This window comes from Trachypithecus francoisi, unplaced genomic scaffold, assembly GCF_009764315.1.
Source record: "Trachypithecus francoisi isolate TF-2019V2 unplaced genomic scaffold, Tfra_2.0 Lachesis_group11, whole genome shotgun sequence".
Taxonomy (NCBI): domain Eukaryota; kingdom Metazoa; phylum Chordata; class Mammalia; order Primates; family Cercopithecidae; genus Trachypithecus; species Trachypithecus francoisi.
Window position 1 is genome coordinate 65,083,096 of NW_022681456.1, and position 24,037 is coordinate 65,107,132.

Consider the following 24,037-nt stretch of genomic DNA (forward strand, 5'->3'; position numbering starts at 1 on the left):
AGCCCGAAGAACACAGATTGCCTGGGTTCAAATCCTGGTTCTGCTATTCAGTAGCTGTGATCTTGAACTACTGTCTTACCCTATCCGTGCCTATTTCCTATTTGGTAAAATAGAAATAATAGTTCTACCTCATAGGTTGTTGACAGGGCTAAATAAATTAATAAATATACAGTACTCAGAATATGATTGGCACATAAGTGCTATAGAAGTATATGCTATTCTTACTGCTATTACATAAACTGTGATATTTGGCAGCCTTGAAGTGTGGCCCTGCCATATGCTTTGTGTTTAAAACCCTCAAACTACTGTTTATTGAGGGCATCTTTGATGTCAGGCACAGGGCTAGGCAATGTTCCTGCTTGTATCTCAGTGAATCTACACAACACCCTATGAGGTAAATACCAATTTACAGCTTTAGAGACTGAGTTGCCAGTGGTTAAGCAACTTGCCCAAGTCCACAAAGCAAGTACCTGGTAGATTCAGGACTGGAGCTGCAAGTCTAGAGAGCTTGGCTCCAACCACAGCTGCAGTTTGGGCTGACCTTGTTCCTGCAAGCACACTTTGGGACCTGGGCCATACAAGTTATGGCATCCTGGACAGACCCTCTATTTTATAGAAAAGGAACCTGAGGGCCTAGGATTAAATGAATTGCCAGAGGTCACTCTCCAAGGAGACTCTGAGGTCCAGATTAGGAAACCTGAAGTAATGTTGAAATTGTGTCTTTCTGCATAAGATCCAACTGCTTGTGGTATGTTTGGCAAAAAAGACTCAGGTTAAAGTCAGATACCAAATAACATATTTCATTGACATCTATCATATTTATGCCCAGATGCTGTATAGCAAATCATCCTTTACTTTAATTAGCTTATGGTTATGTATTCAAGAAGGTGAATGAACAGAGAAAATTAAGGTTTTTTTTTCAACTTCTAAATTTGCTTGGGAAAATCCTCCGTGTATTTTACAGGTTTAAAAATCATGTTTAATGATAATATAGTTATCTTAGGGAAAAGACCCACCGGTTTTTATCACTCTTTATCACTGGGCCATCACAGATGAGAGCTTCCTATCTTATGAAATCATTTGCACAAAGTATATATAAGGACATACAGCATTGTATTTGCAGCGTTTCTTATAATAGTAAAAAAATGAAATGGTCATCCAGTTAATGCCACTGAGTTGTACACTTAGAATGGTTAAATAACAGATTTTATTGTATGTGTTTTACCATATTTAAAAAAAAATAATAGTGTAAGAAACGAGTGAATTGTATACTTTAAATGAGTAGATTGTATAGTATGCAAATTATGTCTCAATAAAGGTATTTTTTAAAACCCATACATTCATCCACGGAGAATTGGTCAGATTATGCCAAACCCAGTCAATGGAGTATTTTGCAACCTTTATTAAAGAATTAGGTAGATTTATATGTTTTGACATGGGAAGATGTCCAGAATATATTGTGAAGTAAAAAAAAAGTTGATGTGCATTTCCATACGCCGCGTATACATGTCTACAGTTTGGTCTTATAAGTAACACTCTTGTAAATGTCATCATGCAACTTGACTTTTTCACTTACATGTGTTATGTTAGAGGTTACTACATATAGAGATACCTCATTTTTTAAACGGTTTCAAAGTATTCTGTGGTATAATTTCATCTTACTTTATTTAATCATTTCCATATTGATAATTCTTTAGGTCACTTATAACTTTTAGATATTTCAAAGAATGCTGCAATAGATACCGTTAAACAAGCACATTAGCTCCTTAATTTCCCAAGGTAGGCACTGCTAAATCAAAAGTACATGCATTTTTCCCCCAAGTTTCTTTCTTTCTTTGATGCTCTTCCTCTTCTTCTTCTTCTTCTTCCTCTTTCTCTTCCTCTTCTTCTTCTTTTATAGATAGATATATACTTATAGATGGATATATACTTTAAGTTCTAGGTTACATGTGCAGAACGTGCATGTTTGTTACATAGGTATATATGTGCCATGGTGGTTTGCTACACCCGTCAACCCATCACCTACCTACATTAAGTATTTCTCCTAATGTTATCCCTCCCCTAGCCCCCCACCCCCTGACAGACCCGAGTGTGTGATATTCCCCTCCCTGTGTCCATGTGTTCTCACTGTTCAACTCCCACTTATGAGTGAGAACATGCAGTGTTTGGTTTTCTGATCTTGTGATAGTTTGCTGAAAATGACAGTTTCCAGCTTCATCCATGTCCCTGCAAAGGAAATGAACTCATCCTTTTTTATGACTGCATAATATTCCATGGTGTATATGTGCCACATTTTCTTAATCCAGTCTACCATTGATGGACATTTGGGTTGGTTCCAAGTCTTAGCTATTGTGAATAGTGCCACAATAAACATATGTGTGCATAAAAAGTACATGCATTTTTGTGCTTGATGGATACTGACAGATTACCCTACAAGAGGATGTATTATTTACACTCCAAGCCCCACATGAGTATGTACATTTCCCCACATCCTAAACAACACTAATTTTTTTCCATTCTAATGGGTGAAAAAAAAAAATCTCCATTTTAAGTTGCATTTTCACTGAGCATGGTGTTACCCACCTACAGTTCCAGTGACTTAGGAGGCCGAGATGGGAGGATTGTTTGAGGCCAGGGCTGGGAGTTCAAGACTAGCCTCGGCAACATAGCAAGACCCCCATCTCTACCGAAAATTTTTTAAAAACTAGCCAGGCATGATGGTGCATTCGTGTCGTTCCAGCTACCCAGGACACCAAGGCTGGATGATTGCTTGAACCCAGGGCCATGGTCCCACCACTGTACTCTAGCCTGGGTGACAGAGTGAGAACCTATCTCTAATTAATAATTACTTGCATTTACATGATTGAAAATCAGAATGAACATGTTTTCACATTAATTCATCATGAAATCAACATTGAGGTACTGCCCCAGAGGAACAAACACAAACCCCTGCCTCTGTGGAACTTCTGTTCGACTCTCTTGGTCATTTCTATCTCCTCATGCCATTTGCCTGTTTTTCTATTTATTCATGCTTTGTTATATGTGTGACAAGTATTTTCACCTCTTCTGTGGCTTGTCTTTTAAGCTTCGTTTTCAGTATCTTTGGCCTTACAGAAGTTTTTAATTTTTATGAGGTCATATTCGTCAGTCCTTTTCTTTATGCTTGCATGTTCCATGCCTCACTTAAAAAGGCCCTCTTTCCCCCAAGGTTGTAAATATATTCTATACCTTTTTCAATATTTTTATGGTTTTAGTTTTTACATTTAGCACCTAACTCCATCTGGAATCTATTTTTGGGAATAGAGTGGTATGTAGATGGATTTCATGTCTGATAGTATATATTTTTGAGCACTCAGATTTTTAAAAAGTATGTATGACTTTGGTAAACAGAAAGAGCCATGAGGAGTTTGAAGAGACACTCAAAAAGTGGATATCCATTCTGGGTGGGCCCAGGAGCTTGCAATTTTAGTGGATACCTCCAGAGAAAAGAGAAAGTGATGGGGGAAAAAAAAAAAAAAAGCTGTGTCCTGTGGAGTAGATTCAGGTCATAATGGCTGTAGGTAGAGACAGAGCAGAAAGAGTAGCCCTGGATGGGCCTTGTATCCTGGTAGCTACAGCACCTTAGGAAATACATAAAATACATGAAATGTCACAGCTTTGCAAGAACTAGAAGACAAGCCAGAATGAATCAGAGAAGGGATTCTTCAGTGTTTCTACTTGTAATAGAATTTTTAATCCCTCATCTGGTACAAAAATGAGTTTGAGATAATAACCCATTTAAAAATAACCCAGGTCAGTGCAGTGGCTTACGCCTGTACTCCCACTACTTTGGGAGGCCAAGGTGGGCCAATCACCTGTCAGGAGTTCATGACCAGCCTGGCCAACATAGTGAAACCTCGTCTCTACTAAAAATACAAAAATTAGTCGGGCGTGGTGGCAGGAGCCTGTAATCCCAGCTACTTGGGAAGCTGAGGCAGGAGAATCACTTAAATTGAGGAGGCAGAGGTTACAGTGAGCCCAGATTGTGCCACTGCACTCCAGCTTGGGCAACAGAGTGAGACTCCATCTCATAAATAAATAACCAACTCAGACCTGGATTAATGATGAATTTTCATTCCGGCTAGCAAAGGTTAGCAAAAGTGGATGGCTATGTGTAAGCATGTCAATTAACACTTTTTCGATTCCAGAAAGAGAATGTTGTGTGGCAGAAATATGGGTACAAATGTGCAAGCCTTCTATAGATGATTCTTTAAAGGCAGGTGGAGTGGGAGCTGCTGGGCTAACCTACCCCAAATCACTGCACTACCTTTCCTCCCTTGGCATGAAAACCATATGACCCTTTAGTGTCTGTTTGCACTCATGAGTTCCGAAGTTCCCGTACATCTATCAAACACATATGTTTGCTTACTGTGCATGTTGTTCTAAGTGGCTCTTCACTGCTTGTGACAACCCTATGAGGTACAATTATAAGCCTCCTTTTACACATGAGGAAACTGAGGCTCCAGAGAGTTAAAGATAATTCCACAAGCAGTGGCAGCATTGGGATTTGGACTCAAGTTGTCTAGCTCCAGGTTCGCAGAATCACCCTAATAATGTTGCCTCCAAATTGGCTATTTCAGCAACTGCAGTGTTCAGGAAAGAATTATACTCTGATGAGCCTTCATGAGGCAGGGTTGAAAAACCTGTGTTAGGAAAAGATACACCTCACTGGTTATCAGACCATGCTAGAAGGAGCCTCTTTAAAGTCAAACAACAGAGCCACTGCTCTGGTGCAAGCAGCACTCTCGCCCAGCCCTCTGACCTCAGTCACAGTGTGAGCTCTGTAGTTCCTGGCAAACGTTAGCCATGGGGTCAAAAATGGAGAAGCATCCTTCAGGTATAACATATGGTGTGTTCATGCAGGGATTTGCTCTGTAAATTTAGGCTTAATTCTGGAAGGCAGGGTTCTTAATTTGGTTCGCATTCCCTGACGGAATACTATGCAGTCCTGAGAATGAATGATTTACATTTACACAACAGTGTGCATGGATCCACCACGGGGGACAATGCCTGGAAGTAGGCACAAGGGTGCTTCGAGGTTGCTGTCTACACAAGTGTGTGTTTAGTTTATGAAAATCCACAGTGGCGCCTGTAACCCCAGCACTTTGGGAGGCTGAGGCAGGCGGATCACTTGAAGTCAGGAGTTCAAGACCAACTTGGTGAAACCCCGTCTCTACTAAAAATACAAAACAATTAGCCAGGTGTGATGGCAGGTACCTGTAATCCCAGCTACTGAGGAGGCTGAGGCACAAGAATCATTTGAACCCAGGAGACAGAGGCTGCAGTGAACCAAGATCGTGCCACTGCACTCCAGCCTGGGTGACAGAGTGAGACTTCGTCTCAAAAAAAAAAAAAAAAAAAAAAAATCCAGAGTGAGCTCTTCAGCATATAGCTTTCTCTGTGTATTGTATTCCATGTATTCATTGTACTGATTCAACGTACAGTATCCTATGTATATTGTTATTTCACTAAAGAGTGTGTTCTTAATGGTGTGAATTAGAGTCAGCTGAGGTATTTGTGAAACATGCAGACTCCTGAACTCATGCCTCAAGATTCCTCTTCTGGATGGAACCCACGAGTTTGCAGTTTTTTCCAGATACCTCAGGTAATTCTGCTGCAGGTCATCTGAAGACATACCTATAAGAACATAGCAAAGCTACAGACCTGGTCTGCTGTTGATGTGCTTAATTCTGGGCATCAATAGGACTCTCTAAGCAGAGCAAAAGAATGACTTGAGAATGACTAAGCTCACACATTGGGATGGTAGGAAAACAGCCTGGTGCACTGCAAGGGTAACACCATCTTGAAGCAAAACCACCATAATGACCAGTGCTTGAGTCCTCCATGCCAAGGTGTTCCTGCAACAAGGCCAAGAAACAATGCCTGTAGCACAGATAACCCCTCATAAACATGCTTATCTGACTTCCCCAGTGGTCACCAGTGTTTCCCAGGAGGGTCTGAGACATGACCAGCTGTCTTTATTCTAAACACTTGCTATGTAAAGGATCATTTCTGGTGGGTGGACACAGGGACTCACTTTCTGGAGCAGCCCAATACATTGCTTCTATTTGTAAGTCCCTATTAAATGTTTTTTTCTGAGGAACTGGATTTATCAGCCTCTTTCTTAAACCTCTTAGCTCCCTCTGCCTTTGTGGGTAGGTTCACATAGACCTACTCACCAAGAAACAAGGCTATATCTTACATGTATCCATGATTTTTTTAATGCACAAAAATGCAAAAACACTATATAAAATAACTACAATAAGATTTCTGTGAGCCAGGTACAGTCGCTCACACTTGGAATCCTAGCACTTTGCGGGGTAAGGCGAGTGGATCACTTGAGCCCAAGAGTTCAAGACCAGCCTGGGCAACATAGCGAGACCCTGTCTCTACAAAAAATACAAAAATTAGCTGGGTATGGTGGTGTGTGCCTGTAGTCCCAGCTACTCAGGAGGCTGATGTCGTAGGATTCTTTGAGCCCAGGAGGTGGAGGCAGTGGTGAGCTGAGATCACACCACTGCACTGTAGTCTGGGTGACAGAGTGAGACCCTGTTTTTTTTTTTTAAAAAAAGAGAGAGAAAGAGGAAAAAAAAGATTTGTCTGAATCCTTCTCATGCATATCATGAGAAATGTTTTAAAATGTTTCTGTATTTTGGCCAGGTGTGGTGGTTCACGCCTGTAATCCTAGCACTTTGGGAGGCTGAGGCAGGTGGATCACCTGAGGTCAGGAGTTCGAGACCAGCCTGGCCAGCATGGTGAAACCCCCGTCTCTACTAAAAATACAAAAATTAGCCAGGCGTGGTGGTGCGTGCCTGTAATTCCAGCTACTTAGGAGACTGAGGCAGGAGAATTGCTTGAATCCAGGAGGTGAGGAGGTGGAGGTTGCAGTGAGCTGAGATCACACCATTGCACTCCAGTGTGGGTGACAAGAATGAAACTCCATTCCCCAAAAAAACCCACGTTTCTGTATGTTAATGCACCGTTTAAAAATGCCAGGCCTGGCTCTATTCTACTTAGTTTTATGTTCATTAGATAGGAGTCATTCAAGTATGACTGAATCACTGTGAGCATCCTCCCCTCTCTCTTCTTCCCCTTCCACCCACGTGCCAGGCTGTGGTTCCGACTGCCTCTGCTTTCTCACTGGGCCTCTGTCGTGTGATCTTGTGCCCACCTCCCTGTGTGTTAAATGGAGAGAGTAGCTTGAACAGTACCCTTATGGTTGGTCTTCAAGAGCTCATCTAATTCTGAATGGTGGTTGGGCATATCTGAAGGTATTAGCAATTCTGTTGCTCAGCATTGCTGATGTATTGAGCAATGTGAAAACCTTGGCAAATCTTGTTGACATCTTCCCCTAAGAATCTGCCTCATCCTGAAGCCCAACCATTTGACTCTGTGGTAAAAATGAAGTAACTTGAGTAAAGTCCGTGTCTACAGATTTCTCAATCTCAATTGAAGTAAATAGATGCACATTGTCAGAAAGGACAAAGCTGGCCACCACGTACTGCACATGATAGGCACAGAGTTGTGATTGTCCCAGCAGACTTGAGATGAGCTAGGGATACATCGATCCATTATGAGAAGGTATCTGTTATAGTCAAGGGTCTCTCTGGAATGGCTTCTTATAATTATTTGGACTTTCTACCAAGGTTTCTGTGTCACAGCCTGTGGAAAAGTAGATTCCTTTCAAGAGACCTGACTTGCCAAGCTTGGTGGTTCACGCCCGTAATCCCAGTGCTTTGGGGGGCCAAGGTGGGGGATTGCTTGAAACCAGGAGTTTGGGACGAACCTGGGCAACAAAGTGAGACCCCGTCTCTACAAAACATTAGCCAAGTATAGTGACACATGCCTATGGTCCCAGCTACATGGGAGGGCAAGGCAGAAGGATCACCTGAGCCCAGGAACTCCAGGCTATAGTAAGCCATGTTCACACCACTGCATTCCAGCCTGGGCAAGACCCAGTCAAAAGAAAGAAAGAATGAGAGAAAAGGAGGGAGGGAGGGAGGGACGGAGGGACGGATGGAAGGAAGGAGAGACAGAGGGAGGGAGGCCTGACTTGTATATTTATGTGCATGAAATCAGTCCTAGGCCTCTGAATATGGCACTTGGCCCATTCTTTCTTGAGAATAGTTTGCCAGTGAGCAATGTGTTGTATGACCAAGCTGCCTCATGTCCTTTGTGAAACTAGCAGAGCATAAATTATTAATTTAAAATATACAAACTAAGATCAAGATAAGATGTGATTTAATGGGTGGGTAAACTCAAATGGCTTATTAACAGCTTCATTTCCTCATGCTCCTTCTGCAATGGGTATTTCTCAACTTATATTTTAAGGTAGGAGCTAATCTGAGATGCAAGTGAATTATACAGTTTGTCGAAGCCAAAGAATTGGACTTGGGAGATTTTCTGACCTAAAAATGTTCAGTGGCGGTGCCCATGTAATCTTCGGCCTACTCTTACAAACAGTTCAGAGCCTTAGCATTCAGTGTTGGTCCTTTGAATATATTGAACATAAGCTACAGTTTACGGGTATGAGAGAGCATTATTGACTGAGACTTCAATAGTTCCAAAGGGGGGAAAAAAGAGAAAGATGGCTGTATTGAAGCTACTGTCTTCAGCTCGGGGGAAAAAACATGTGATCAGCCAACTGTAAATGCACAGCTTGAGAAATTTACCAACTCCCATAATAGGTTCAAGTTTCTTTGTGAGCATGTAGGCCTACTTGCTGTTAACAAAGTAACATTGACTTTGTTAACAATGTTTGTTAACAATAACATTGTAGGCAGTTAATGTCTCAAAGTTATTATAGATACAAAAGAAAGTAAACTTACAACTTCCAGACAGCATCTTCTCATCGATGAGTCTGAATAATGCTCATCTATTGGAGAAGCAACTTGTTAATAGTGACTTTTTGTCACTTTTTTAGGGTGGGGAGAGGGACACGGGAGACGAAGCTCTTTATTTTGGGAGTGAGATGTCTCAAGTTCTTTATTCTAAGAAAAGTAAACATCAGTTGCCTCTGAGGTAGAAGAAGGTCTGTTTTACATTGGAGAGACGTTAACATTAGAGTAAAACAAACAAAAACCCAGTTCAAAGCCCAGGCTGTCTGAGCCCATCTCCTCATTTGTAAAATAATAGTACCTGCCTTACTTATCTCATGGTGTTTCTGTTGAGGATTAAATGATAAAACACTTTGGATATTATGTAAAATATCAGTATTTTAAGCAGGTATGATTTCCCGAAATCTTTGCATTTTTCCTCTGATTCCATGATTACGACATCATTTAAATATGCCACCCCTCTGCTATCCTAATACCCCAAATCTCAGTGAAACACTGGAAAAGTCCAAAACCAATAGAGATTTCTACTAGAGCAGATCCCCTTATTATGCCCCTTAATTAGTGATCATTGTTAATGAGTCTGCTGAGAGCATCATTGCCAGGTGCTTTGATAAGCTAAAGAAATCTGTTGATAATTTCTTGAGGCAGGGTATTTCAATGTGTGGAGTACTTGGGTACTAGTTCTTGGGTTTTTTTAAAGTAACGTATTTATATTTGTATTGACTTGGCTATCTTAAAAATTAATAGAAACAAAAAGGTAAACAAATCTCGTATTTACCAGTCCTTGGAAAGAAGTTGAGTGATTGTCTTGTAGCTTCTCAAGCTTGTTATCAAGTATGTGTTATGATTTTGTTAAAGGATAAATTGAAAGGATTCTTAAAGCAACAAATGTTTGGTCCTGCACTGATGCATATTAAGTAAAATAGAGCTCCTCAGTTGGCATTCCCAGGCTGGGTGACACACAGGTGCCTCTTTCTGATACTCTCCTTCTCAGCCCCTGTGCCATTCCCTCCCCTTCCCTCTCCTCTCTCCTCTTCTTCTCCTGTAATATTCCTGCTACTTGCTCTGTTCTACCCAGAGACTGAAGGGGAGTGGTGATCTAACTGAGACTGAATAAGTCCAAACATTTATATCCCTTCCCCTTTACTCCATCCAAAGTCCATCCTGAGGAAGATATGGAGGTTATGATTAAACTTGCCCAACACCCAAACTGTACTGACTCCTTATTCTTATGTTAATCACTAGGCCTTTGCTAGATGAATGACTGAGTCACCAGAAGTCTCAATGATCCCATAAATCGTATGATTTTGAACTGTTTTTATAGCTTTGCTAGTTGTAATAAAAATTTTCAAATAATTTTTTTCCAAATAGAGAGATTTAATAAAGAGTGTGTTTAACCAGGTTTTGGAGAGTTTACATACTAATTTCTTAACCCCTTTCTAATATGGGTAGTATAGCTCTGTGTTTTCATTGGGAAGAAGCAGCCTGTGGATTACTCACCTTGGGGCTTCCATTCTCCCTCCAGGTGGCTTCACCTTTCAGGTGAACAACCCTGACCTCTCTGGCTCCTAAATCCCACCCTTACAAGCTGTAGGAGGCAGTGCATGGGAGCATAGTTTCTTACCTTTACCTTTTCCAAACCTTTCCCCCTCCTCACCACCTTTTTTTTTAAAGACTTTATTTTCCTAGAGCAGTTTTAGAGCAAATTTGCCCTACCTACTGTGGCAAAGTCAATACAAATATAAATATTTACTTTGAAAAACCCAAGAACCAGTACCCAAAATAAAAAATTATCTAAAGCAAAATTGAGAGGAAGGTACAGAGATTTCCCACATACCCCTTGTCCCTATCCCCACACGTGCATAGCTTCTCCATGATCAATATCCCCCACCAGAGTGGTACATTTGTTACAACCAATAAAGCTACACTGAAGCATTGTTACCACCCAAAGTACATACACAGTTTACACTAGGACTATGATCCACTCTTGGTGTTACACATTCTAGGGGTTTGGACAAATGCGTGATGACATGTATCTAGGACAGTTCCCCTGCCTTTTGCTGGCATTGACCGATTCATATTGAACCAATTTTATGTCATTGGTTGATTCCTAATGAACCATTTTCTTGTCTACACGCTCTTGGCTTGCCCTCTTACAGTGATGAGTTGGAGTCTCTCCACAACAGAACCAGACTGGAAATTCTTATCATGCTTTCCAGTCTCATTAACATTGAGATAGTCAAAATCTATGTGATGTCCTCAATAATTTTGGAAACAGGCCATGTAAGAAAATGTTGTGGAAGATGTGTTTATGGTTAATGATTCAACACAGTTAACAGAGGTGACTTGGCTTCCTGCCCTGCCCTCATGGCAACGTGCGGCTTCCCAGTTCAGCACTGTTCTCTGCTATTAGGGCCTGGGAATTCTGAATGAGATTCAGTCCTTGGAGTTGAGAAGGTAATTTACCTGATGCTTGGTGGTGTGAATGTTTGTGACAGTTTTCGTGCTAATACATTCTGAAGGACATGTTCTCTCAAAACAGCCCCTTCCACCTTCTGAATCCACACTTCAGTTTTCTTTTTAACTTCAGTGAGTGTTGGTCTATTTGACCTGATGTGCAGATCTTCTGGCGCATACATTTCTGCTGTCTCTTGGCATAACAAGTTGGCAGTCTATCCCTATGTTATGTACACTGTTTATATCCAAAATTTGTCTTTAATTGGTCTGATACTACATCATCTGCTAGAGCCAGTAGTTTGTCATCAGCCAATCTGTACACCTGAGGCCCTCAAACACATGCTTACAGTGTTTCTGGCACTATTTTTAAAGCTTGTAAGAATTCAATGAGACAGCACAACAACCCCATGAGGGTAAGTACTGTTAATCCCACAATATGGATGAGGAAACTGACTCATTTAGAGGGATTAAGCAATTTGCCCAATACCACATGGCTAGTAAGTGACAGAGCTGGGCTTTAGCCCTGACACTGACTGTGGAACCTGCACGTTTCATCACTATGTCAGATGCCCTGATGAGGATACTGCATATCATCTCATCTCACATGCTGTGTTCAGGCAGATGATGTGCTGCTCAAATACTGGTTTTGATGTCTTTAGTAAACTACTGATCTATTTTTGAGATTTAAATCTCAAAACAGTGGTACTAGTGAGAAGTGGTCCACCTTTGTTAATTCACCAAATGTCCCGGTTAGGGAAACTAATTTTGGTAACTTCAAAGCCTCTCCTGCTATTGGGAGCTGAGCATCCTTCACTGTGGACTCTCACTTGCTTCACTTTACAATGAGAGCTTTTTAGGGTAAAACTCAGGAAATAGGATGAATGCAAGAAAGCCTTTCTTCTCCAGAGTAGCTTATGGGGAAACTGGTAAATTAATTGCCATTATTCCTTGCCACTAAAGGATGAGTTATTATGGTAGCAATAAATAGACAATAGGGCTGTGCAGACCTCCAACAAACTGTCTTTTCTGCGGTCAAAAGGGATCTGAATTAACCTCTTCTTAAATTACAGCTCTGTGACACCTGCAGGCACTCATAACAAATAAGAACAGCAGGCCAGGCACAGGGGCTCTTGCCCGTAATCCTAACACATTGGGAGGCTGAGGTGGGTGGATCGCTTGAGCTCAGGATTTCGAGACCAGCCTAGACAACATGGCAAAACCCCGTCTCTAAAAAAAAAAAAAATACAAAAATTAGCCAGGCGTAGTGGCTCATGCTTGTAGTCCCAGTTACTCAGGAGGCTAAGGTGGGAGATTGACTTGAGCCCTGGGAGGTCGAGGCTATAGTGAGCCATGATTGCACCACTGCATTCCTGCCTGGCTGACAGAGTGAGACCAATAGGGCAGGAAGAAACAAAACCTCAACACTGAACCAGAATGTCCCTGACATACTGTAAAAAGAGAAACCTCAAATGGACAATAAATGTATAGTGCTAGTTGTAATTATTATGCCTTTTTTTTTTTTTTTTTGAAATGGAGTCTTGTCCTGTCACCTAGGCTGGAATACAATGGTGCAGTCTCCACTCACTGCAATGTCCGCCTCCCAGATTCAAGCGATTCTCCTGCCCCAGCCTCCTGAGTATCAGGCACACATCACCATGCCTGGCTAATTTTTTGTATCTTTAGTAGAGATGGTGTTTCACCATATTGGCCAGGCTGGTCTCGAACTCCTGACCTTGTGATCCGCCCACCTTGGCCAAGAAATCTCTTTAAGTATTCATTTGTACTTTAACAAAATGCTTGATCTCGCTCTTATTATAGCTGAATTGCCCTCCAAAAAGATAATCTGATTATGTTTGACCTCTTCCCCAAGGGACCAAAAAGGGAAGTTCTCAGCTTTTTATAGTATGAGGCCCCTAGAGGTTTTCACTTTGGGGATTTAAAAACAAGTTTCCTGTATCTCTATGAAGGGGGGGAAAAAACCCTAGAGGGGAACATAGAAAAATTATAATGATTGGGGCATGATAATTATGTCCAGTTTTTAAAACTCCATTCTTAAAAATGTCTTATAATTTATAGGTTAAAAATTAAAATGTTTAGAGGAAGCGGGACAGGTTTATGAGCCTCTGACCTGGGAATGGAGTGGGAGGAATAGAGAAGGTGGAGTTGCAAGAGGAGAACGGCAGAGGAATTTCCTACAGTCTTCCTGTTTTTGTTGATGGTTAGTGATTAATGAGACAAGCTGTTCTGTTTCTCTGGGAGTCTTGACTGTCTTGAAGAAAAAGAAAGAAAATGTATTGCAACCCAATGCAGCTTCAGATTTTTCCTTTTTTTTTTTTTTTTTCAATTAAAAAAGCAACTATCCCTAATTTAGGAACTGAAATTCCCAAACCTCCCCATTCACCTATTCCAGAAGAAATGAAATGGGACTTAACATCTACATTTCTTGGGTATAATATCAAAACTTTAATGCCATGGAGATGAACGTGTAAGCAAATGAAACTGTATCTTCCCATAATGTTGGAAGAATCTAACTTGAAGCCAGACATTTGGTTTGGATCTTGGCACTTTCTTGTATGGAAGTATTCCAGGAAGGTCCATCGACTCTTGATTTGATCTAGAAAATTGGGTTCTTTCCAGAGCCCACCCAAGATGGCACCTCATAGACTAGCCATGGACTTTTCCATCAATACTGGAAAACAGTTTCCTCTAATCTCTGGACCAGGGGTGACTCGGACTCCAAGTGAACTTTCTCAGGTTTGTTTGTTAATTTATCCAATCATCCATTGACTCAGCAAACATTTATCAATCATTTGCTAAGTATACGCCAGACACTACATTAGGATTTTGCAAACACAGAGATACACAATCCTTTGCTTGCAGGAAAACCTTTGGTTTCAATAAGTGATAGGAGAGGGGTTGCAGGGGTACTATCTATGAAAGTTCAAAGGAAGCATCTAACTTAGGGTGGCAGGGGATGGGGCTGAGCAGAAGGATCAGGAGGCTTTTAGCTGAGCCTTGAAAAGGCAAGGGGAGGTTGGCTGCTTTGATGGGTTGGGCTAAGGACAATCTGTACAGAAGAAAGTGCAGGTATTAAAGGTGTCAAGGCAGGGAGTTACCTCCTTTGGGAACTACACTTAATGAAGAATGGCTACGGCCTGGTATATGGGACTGGGGTGGGAAACCCGAGGCAGGAAGAAGACAGACCCCAAGGGAGTCATTGAAGGAAAAGCAGTTAGAGCCATGGGATCCAATTCATATTTGATCAATCACCCAAACAAAGGAAAGTTTACTCAACAACATGCTTTCATTTGGACTTCATTTTGTCAAAGCGTGAAGGTGATGTCAGAAATATAAACGAGTGTCTTGACTGCGCACCACCACATCCAGCTAATTTTTGTACTTTTGGCAGAGAACTCCTGATCTCAAATGATCCACCTGCCTCAGCCTCCCAAAGTGCTGGGATTACAGGTGTGAGCCACCTTGTCTGGCCTAAAACACATTTTCTAAGCTTTCTTTCCTTCTGGGTCACCTCCACAAAATTGTATGGTTCTGGAACCCCTATCTGAAAAAGCACAGGTATCAGCATTAAGTATAATGAACATTCACTAGAGGGAAAGTCATTTTGGTTTGGGTTGGTTATGGAAGCAGTGTCATATGAAAAAGGCTGGACTAGACTGCAGAAATAGAAGACCCACAAATTGCTATGGCTTATAACAGAAAAATAAAGATGTAGATCTCACTCATATGTCCGTTATTGAACAGTTGTGACTCTGCTCCCTGTCACCTTCCCTCCAGGACCAAAGCTGACAGAGCACCCTCTTTCCAATCATTGCCTGTCTTGTGTCAGAGGGAAAGGAGATGGCAAATCACGCATTGGCTCTTACAGCTCTGCCCAGAAGTGGTACATATCATTTCTGCCCACATTTCACTGGACAGAGCAGGTCACATGATATGCCTGAGTTCGTCAGGGCTCCAGATGTTGGGCCATCAATAGTACAACCCACCACCAAGGTCTTTACTAAGAAGGTGACCTGGGCCTTGGGGAATCGCCATGATTTACCTGGTAGACACAGTAGGGGAGCAAAAGGAAAATATGATAATATTGTTATGAAATCAAGACTTAGCCACATGAAACCTTTTTTTTTTTTTTTTTGAGACTGAATCTCGCTCTGTCACCCAGGCTGGAGTGCAGTGGCGTGATCTTGGCTGACTGCAACCTCCACATCCCAGGTTCAAGCGATTCTCATGCCTCAGCCTCCCAAGTAGCTGGGTTACGCACACCACCTTGCCCAGCTAATTTTTGTATTTTTAGTAGAGACAGAGTTTCACCGTGTTAGCCAGGCTGGTCTCAAACTCCTGATCTCAAGTGATCTGTCCTCCTTGGCCTTCCAAAGTGCTGGGATTACAGGCATGAGCCGCCATGCCCGGCTGTGACACCCTTAGAAAACTAACTTCAAGGCAGAATGCTTCACATTGACAATTCTTGGGATGCCACTTGATAGAAATATTCTAAAGAGAGAAAAACCCAGGTGAGTCAGAGCAGTCTGGGGAAACTTCTTAGAACCAGGATTCTGTGGGACTCAGAGGATTTTAAAAGGCAGAAAATCCAATGAAGTCATTTTAGGCTAAAACAACATAAAGAAGGTGGGGCTGTGCGTTGGGTACTAGGGTGCAGAAAGGAACCTGTCTCCTGCAGGCACATTTGTGGTAGCAGGTAGTGGGAAATTCAGGTGGAGGGCAGATGATCGAGGACCCTGAATACCCAGGGGAAGAATCTGGATCTGGATGTTATGTGCCGATAGTTATCAATAAAAAGCAGTCCTGGAGATACACCAATAATTTTTGAAATGTTACAGTAGATGCTAATTGAAACCTACTATGTGCCAGGCACTGTTAGGTTAGCAGTGAACAAAACCAGCAACCTAAACAAAATGGTGAACACAACAGGCAGTGCCCTTGTGGGTTACATTTTGGTTGAGACAGACACTATATAGATAAACAAATATACAATCTCAAAGAGTGAAAAAGTTGTGAAGAAAGATGACACAGGATTAGAGAGTGACTAGGGTGTATATGGTGGCAGTGGTGGTGGTGGTGCAGCCAAGGGGTGGAGTGAATGACAAGACAGCTGTGAAGACTGGTAAGCATGAGGTAGTCCCTGGTAACAACCAGCGCTCCACACCCTACCCTCAGAGTGCCATCGCAGGGTTAGCATACTCCACTGAGTAAAGCTTCCTTGTCCAGGCGATCAGTTAGAAGAGCCAGGAATGCTGGGCCCAAAGAGGTGGGCCAGAGAGAAAAGTGCAGGGGACATAGTTCCCAGATCCACACAGAATCCCTGGGGACTGCTGAGTCCCACAACCTCCACAAGGCCCAGGGTTATACTCACACAGCAGGTGGCCTCATTTTAGAGCCCACACCAGAATCTGTGCAACGGGAAATTCCAGTGCAGCAGAAGTCGGAGTCAAATGCCTGCCTATTTCTCGTTCCATTTTGGGATGCCTGAACAGGGAAGCCTCCCGTGTTCCTCTCGCTCCCATATTAAACTGAACTGCAAAACTCATGGTTCTAAGTAGATTTTAGAATTGACCTAGGCAGAAGAAACAGCCCAGCCCCTTCATTACTTCAGAGCAGAATAGAGCACTTACTCTTATCACAGCAGCACAAGACCCCTGGGACACCTGACTCCCTGAGACCCTTCCTTGACAGATTCCCCTGTCCATAAACAAAGTCAGGAATTCCCAGCCCAGTATGCAGAATATGACAGTTAAGCTTTACTGGGATCCTGTGGCTGACCTGGGGCGGGCTAGAGGGCATCACATCTGACAGACTCTCAGCTTTGCAAGTTCAGAAACAGACTGGGTGTTCCTGTGGACTGACCTAAACTGGAAACTCTGCAGAAACCCCAGTGCACGCCGGGTGGTTTGCCATGAAAAAAGGTGCATGTCCCAGAGACAGGGTGTGTATGGTGCAGATGGATTTTGTCCATGTCTTTCCTTCCCTTGCCACTCCAGCCACTCTACTTCCTTTTTTCTTTTTCTTTTTTTTTTTTTTTTGTCAGTTTTTTTTTTTTAATTTTACTTTAAGTTCTGGGATACATGTGCAGAACATGCAGGTTTGTGACATAGGTATACATGTGCCATGGGGGTTTGCTGCACCTTATCAACCCGTCCTCTAGGTTTTAAGCCCCACATGCATTAGGTATTTGTCCTAATGCTCTCCCTCCCCTTGTCCCCCACCCCTCCAACAGGCCCCGGTGTGTGATGTTCCCCTCCCTGTGTCCATGTGTTCTCATTGTTCAACTCTCACTTATGCATGGGAACATGCCTACCCTACTTTCTTTTCAGTTTGTTATTTTGTTTGTTTTGAGACAGAGTTTTGCTCTTGTTGCCCAAGCTGAAGTGCAACGGTGCAACCTCTGCCTCCTGGGTTCAAGGGATTCTCCAGCCTCAGCCTCCCGAGTAGCTGGGATTACAGGCATGCACCACCACGCCCAGCTAATTTTGTATTTTTAGTAAAGATGGGGTTTCGCCATGTTAGTCAGACTGGTCTCGAACTCTCAACCTCAAGTGATCCACCCGCCTCAGCCCCCCAAAGTGCTGAGATTACAGGTGTGAGCCACCATGCCCGGCCTACCTACCCTACTTTCTTAGCCTATTTGCTGACTAGCATTCAAACTGAGTGGAGGGAGAACACCTAACAGCCTGATCCCAGAAGTGCAGCTACTCCAGATTCCACAGCTCTGGAGCAAAGTGACTAAGGCTCACCTGTAGTCCTTAAGTGGAGAGCAATTTGGGATGTACCCGCTAATCAAACAATACCAAGGCAGCAAACAATATCCATCACTTCTCAAACCATCCTCATCGTGCCCCTCGACTCCCTTCTTCCATTTCCAGTTCTCCCCAGAGGGGAGACAGACAATAACCTCAACAACAGAAGCCAGTACACAGCAAGCTTGCTTCACACACTCACATTTCTTTTGTTTTTCTTTGATTTTTTTTCTTCGATGTTTTCCATTTTCCATCTCTGAGGTGATTAGCAGTACAGCATAGTGGTTAAGAACATAGCAGGGACTCCATGGATAGACTACTCAGTCTTGTCCTTTGTTACAGTGGTTCTTAAGCTTTCAGGTGACTGGGAATCACCTGGAGAGCTTATTAAAACACAGATTTCCAGCCGCATGAAGTGGCTCACGCCTGTAATGCCAACACTTTGGGAGGCCGAGGTGGGCAGATCACTTGAAGTCAGGAGTTCGAGACCAGCCTGGCCAACATGGTGAAACCCCGTCTCTACTAAAAATACAAAAATTAGTTGGCCGTGGTGGCGCACATCTGTAGTCCCAGCTACTCTGGAGACTGAGGCATGAGAGTCGTTTGAACCCAGGAAGTGGCAGCTGCAGTGAGCCGCGATTGCTCTACTGCACTCCAGCCTAGGGGAACAAAGCAACAAAGCGAGACTCTGCCTCAAAACACACACACACACACACACACACACACACAGATTACTGCTCCCCAACCCCAGAGTTTCTCTTTCAGCACGTCTAGGGTGGAATGCAAGGATGTGTGGTTCTAACTAGTTCCCAGGTGATACTCATACTCTTGGTCCTGCGACCACACTTTGAGAACCTCTGCCTTATGAAGTTCCCAAGGACTGTTGAATTGTGTATGAAAGGATAACCCTATATCTACCATTTGTGGCTATTAGGGTTAAATGAGTGACTATACATAAAATGCTTTGAGCTGTGAATAATAAAATGCAAGCATAACTAGTCTGGAAACTTCACCCATGCCTTTTGTCTCTGTTTTGTTTGTTAACCTCCATTTGTTTTGTTTGTAATAAACCACTTAACCAGGTACCTCTTCCTCTCCTTCAAATACAGAGGGCGTGTGAACTTTGGGGACTGAGTGTTTAAACTGACCTAAATAATACGTGATTTTCAACTCTTCTGGGGATTCACTCATTATTTAATGTGGGTTTTGCGTGCTGTATGTGATAAACTTCTTGTGTGTAGGGTATAGTGGGAATGTGCATACGTGAAATTGATGTCAGATCTTTGGATCATTATTAGGAAAGATAAAAGGAACTCACACTACAGTGCAGCCTTACAGCAGCCTTGCCAATAGGGCTGTTATTCCCACTTACATGGAAGAAACTGAAACTCAGTTCATTGAGGAAACTCTCTCAAGCGTGGACTTAGGTCAAAGGTGACCTGTAAGGATACACAGAGAAACATGCAAGGCTGGGAAGCCAGCTGATCTATTATTCTGTGTACCAGAACTTTATGTATCAGACCAAACACACAACAAGCCTCACGAAAAACTGGAATGTGCTTCACATCACTGCGGCTTTGTCCCAGTGACTGGGCCACCCAAGGTCTCTGCTTCTCCCTAGGCATGTCCCACTGAGACTCTCCACATAGAGATAGTCTGATGGAGTTGTGACATTAGCACCCAAGGTGGAATGTCCCAGTAGGGTAGCCTTGGATTCAGGTGTCTTGTTCTGTAATCAGTCATAGCCAGGAAGAAAGCCCAGTCTTGCTCCAGGTGCAAACCACAGCAACACGATGCTGAAAGAACTGCCTGGGAACTTTTCCCCCAGAGTGGGGTTGACTTTGGCCTGTTTAGTACTTTCAGGGACATTGAGGCAGGCTTAGATCCTCAGAAGAGCACAGATTTTGGAATCAGACAGACTTGGATTTGAACCCTGGTTCTGCCACTTAAGTTTCCTCAACTATACATTGTGGCTATCATACACCTCACAGGTATTGTGACTATCAAATAACATAAAGTGCTTAGCAGAGTGCCTGGCACATAGTATCTGCACTTTTGAATGATAGGGTTTGGTTTTTTTTTTTTTAATTTAAAAAACTGGAAAGATAGAGAGGTGAAAATAATTACTTGGCTTTATCATCCTATCATTTAGTCTCTTATCCCTGACAGTGTGCCATTTTCAATCCTGTTGGGATGCATTCGTTATTATTATTAATTTTTTAAGAGACAGGTCTCGCTGTGTCCCAGGCTGGAGGGCAGTGGTACAATCATGATTCACTGTAACCTCCAATTCCTGGGATCAAGGGATCCTTGCACCTCAGCTTCCTGAGTGTAAGGTTGTTGCATTGGTTGGAACCCCAAAAGCGCGCCAACAGACAACAGGAGGCAGTGTGGAGCAACATGCTGTTTTAATGAGCGCCTAGGTGCACGCGGCTGAAGCCTAAAATGGCGTCAGCCCCAAGTGAGGACACCGCAAAGGTTTTATAGTCTCCTGTAAACAGGAAGTGTCCTAGTCTGACGTAACTGCCATGTTGTACCCAGATGGCCTGTTTCTCGATCTTCAGGGGTTCATGTCTTCCGGCCAGGGTAGATGTCTTCCTGCTGGCTGTCTTCCTGCTTCTGCTGTCTTGCTGAGGCACGCTGCTGATGCCAGTCACCTTGCGCCTTGGAACTGGGCCTGAGAAGGGAGGAGTTATTCATCTTCTTAAGCTTTCAGGCCCTGGGAAGAATGTTACAGTGTGTAGCTAAGATTACAGACATATGCCACCACACCCAGCTAATTTTTAAAGTTTTTGTAGAGATGGCATCACACTATGTTGCCCAGGCTGGTCTCAAACTCCTGGCCTCAAGTGATCCTCCCACCTCAACCTCCAAAAGCCCTGGGATTACAGGCATGAGTCACCACACCTGGCCTCATCCATTATTTAAGGCTTTATATGCTACGAAGCTATAGGTTTTTAATAGAAAGTCTGTTTAACATGGTAGTGATTATATAATTTTGCATTCTTTTTCCACATTATAAATATTTTAATGTTATAAATTCTGTACGTAATTTTAGTGAATGTGCTATAATTTACATAAAATTACTTATCATTGGACACCTAACAATAGAAAATTGACTAAATGGTAGTGCATTCATATAATAAAATATTAGTCAGCCATTTAAAAATGTGGATTAGAAGTATATTTCTTAACATATAAACATGTTAACGATTATATGTAAAATGAAATGATTGTACCTAAATATCAACTACCTCTCAAATCTGTCTGGACGTTTTCCTACCTCAGTCTCAGCAACTTTCAAACTTTAATGAGCCTCCCAATCACCAAAGGAACTTGTTAAATGCCAGTTTCACACTTTACTCCAAGAGTTTGATTGAGGCTGGGGCTCAGGAATTGGCATTTTTACAAGGATCCCCAGTGCCTCTGATGTGGGAAAGGTGCATCACCTATTTCTGCCTGTTGAAGCTATACTTAATTTTCCAAGCTTCTCCTACTTTGTCCTGAACTCCTATAGTGTTTTGTAGCACCTGTCTGCTTTCTTGTCTTAGAGATCTTAACAAACACTTCTAAATTATAAAACTTTTCCTGATCCTCCAGGCAAACTTAGTTGTGCACTTATATCACAGCCCCAGGATTTGTGTTAAACCCTGTGTGAGCTCCTGAACATAGATAAACTTCATTTACTTAGTGATGGAGAGAGAGGGCTGAGTACTTCAGAACTCTTTAGAACACCTGTTTTAGCAGGAACTTTTGGGAATAAAGTTAGTCTTTCTAACCTTGATTTAAAACAAAAACAAAACCTTGTTTAGATTACTTCTTACTCTGACAGTCATGTTGTGAAAAGTAAATAGTTTGTCCTTTGTGCATTTGCTCTGGTCTAGACCAGAGATAGCCAGTAAGTTGGAGAGGGCAGTTAAAACCCTTCAAGAGGCCTGTCATTCCAAAGGATAGTATTCTTCAGGTCAGTTGGTTGGTTTTCATTCTCAGACTGTGTCATTGAGGTTGTTCAAGGTAAGATTCTCATCTTGCAGTTCACTTAGGGGCCACTCGTGCTAAAATTGAGATTGAATTACTCATCAAAGTACTTCTTCATTTAGATTTTTATCAGTGTGATTTCCCTCCTTCCTTAAACAAAATAATATTGGATATCCATATCAAGTCAGGTTTATGCCATCTTCCATTATCTTTTATGTAATAGGCCAGCTTGCAGATGCATAGTTATGAATAACTATTGATAAATATTATATTGAGAAGATACTTAATTTTTTTCCTTGCTTATAAGTGGACTAGATCATATTCTGTAAAATTAGTTAACACAAAAGAATTCCTCAGAAACAAACTTTAGAAGCCAGGTGTAACAGCTCACTCATGAAAAGTTCCTTGTTTCATATGAAAAAGGTAACTTTGTAGAAGTAAAGCTCCAGACAACAAAGAATTGACAGCGTTGGGGAATGGAAGGTTAATGAAATTGGTTGATCAAATGCTTCTGATGGGGAACCACCAGATGTAGTAGTGTACTTGTCCGCATGGCAAACTCAGAATCACTCTTCAGAACCTTGTGTAGAGGCATCATCTGTAAAACCCTACATTCGTAAAGCTTTTCATCAGCCCCCTCCTTGGAAAAAATTACCCATTTCTTTTTTAATTCTATGCCCACAACAGTACACTACACACACATCTATGATATGTCACACTCTGGTATATGCTTGTGTGTTGCTATTCTCCAATAGATCAGAAATTCGTTGGGCATAGAGCATGTGGCTTATTAAGAGACCAGCAGTTTTTGTTAGTGGGAGGAGCACTAGAATTGAAGTCAAATAGACCAGAGTTCAGTTCTTGGCTCAGGGACTCAAATCACAGCCTCTGATTGGCAGTGTGATCATAAGCCCTTTACTTAATATTTTTGAAGATCAGTTTTTTCATTTGTAAAGTTTGGTTAATAATCCGTCTCAGTGGGTCATGACAAGGGATTACTTGAGATTACCTGAGCCTAGAGCAGCACACATAATATCTGCACAAAGCAAATCCTCAGTGAGCTTTCATCTCTGCCCTTTCTTGCCCAAATCACAGAGAGCTAAGACTTAGACGCTTTCTTTGGGTTGTGGTTCCCAGTTCACCTGACAGGACTCACATATATCAAGGATGCTCCCAATGGGCTGTGTCACATCAGCATTTAAATACAGAATTCAGGATCTCCTACTTTATTTTATTTTATTTATTTATTTTTTTTTTGAGACGGAGTCTCGCTCTGTTGCCCGGGCTGGAGTGCAGTGGCGCGATCTCGGCTCACTGCAAGCTCCGCCTCCCGGGTTCACGCCATTCTCCTGCCTCAGCCTCCCGAGTAGCTGGGACTACAGGCGCCCGCCACTTCGCCCGGCTAGATTTTTTTTGTATTTTTTAGTAGAGACGGGGTTTCACCGTGTTAGCCAGGATGGTCTCGATCTCCTGACCTCATGATCCTCCCGTCTGGGCCTCCCAAAGTGCTGGGATTACAGGCTTGAGCCACCGCGCCCGGCCTGCGGATCTCCTACTTTAAAAACAATCTGCCTTCTGTGTCACTTTTTTTTTTTTTTTTTTTTTGAGACTGAGTCTTGCTCTGTCGCCCAGGCTGGAGTGCAGTGGTGCAATATTGGCTCACTGCAAGCTCCGCCTCCCGGGTTCACGCCATTCTCCTGCCTCAGCCTCCCAAGTAACTGGAACTACAGGCGCCCGCCACCACGCCCAGCTAATTTTTTGTATATTTAGTAGAGACGGGGTTTCACTGTGTTAGCCAGAATCATCTTGATCTCCTGACCTCATGATCCTCCTGCCTCAGCCTCCCAAAGTGCTGGGATTACGGGTGTGAGCCACCGCGCCCAGCCCTGAGTTACTTTTATTGTTGTTGTTTTTTCTCTTTCCTTGTACTGTGAGTTATGACACCCTCCCAGTCAA

The 24,037-nt window shown here is 42.6% G+C and overlaps 1 protein-coding gene across 2 annotated transcripts in view; it reads left to right on the forward strand.

The window, feature by feature from the left end:
* Positions 1–24,037, forward strand: part of CPM (carboxypeptidase M) — an 84,480-nt gene that overhangs the window by 26,156 nt on the left and 34,287 nt on the right. The gene's annotated exons all lie outside the window — the stretch shown is intronic.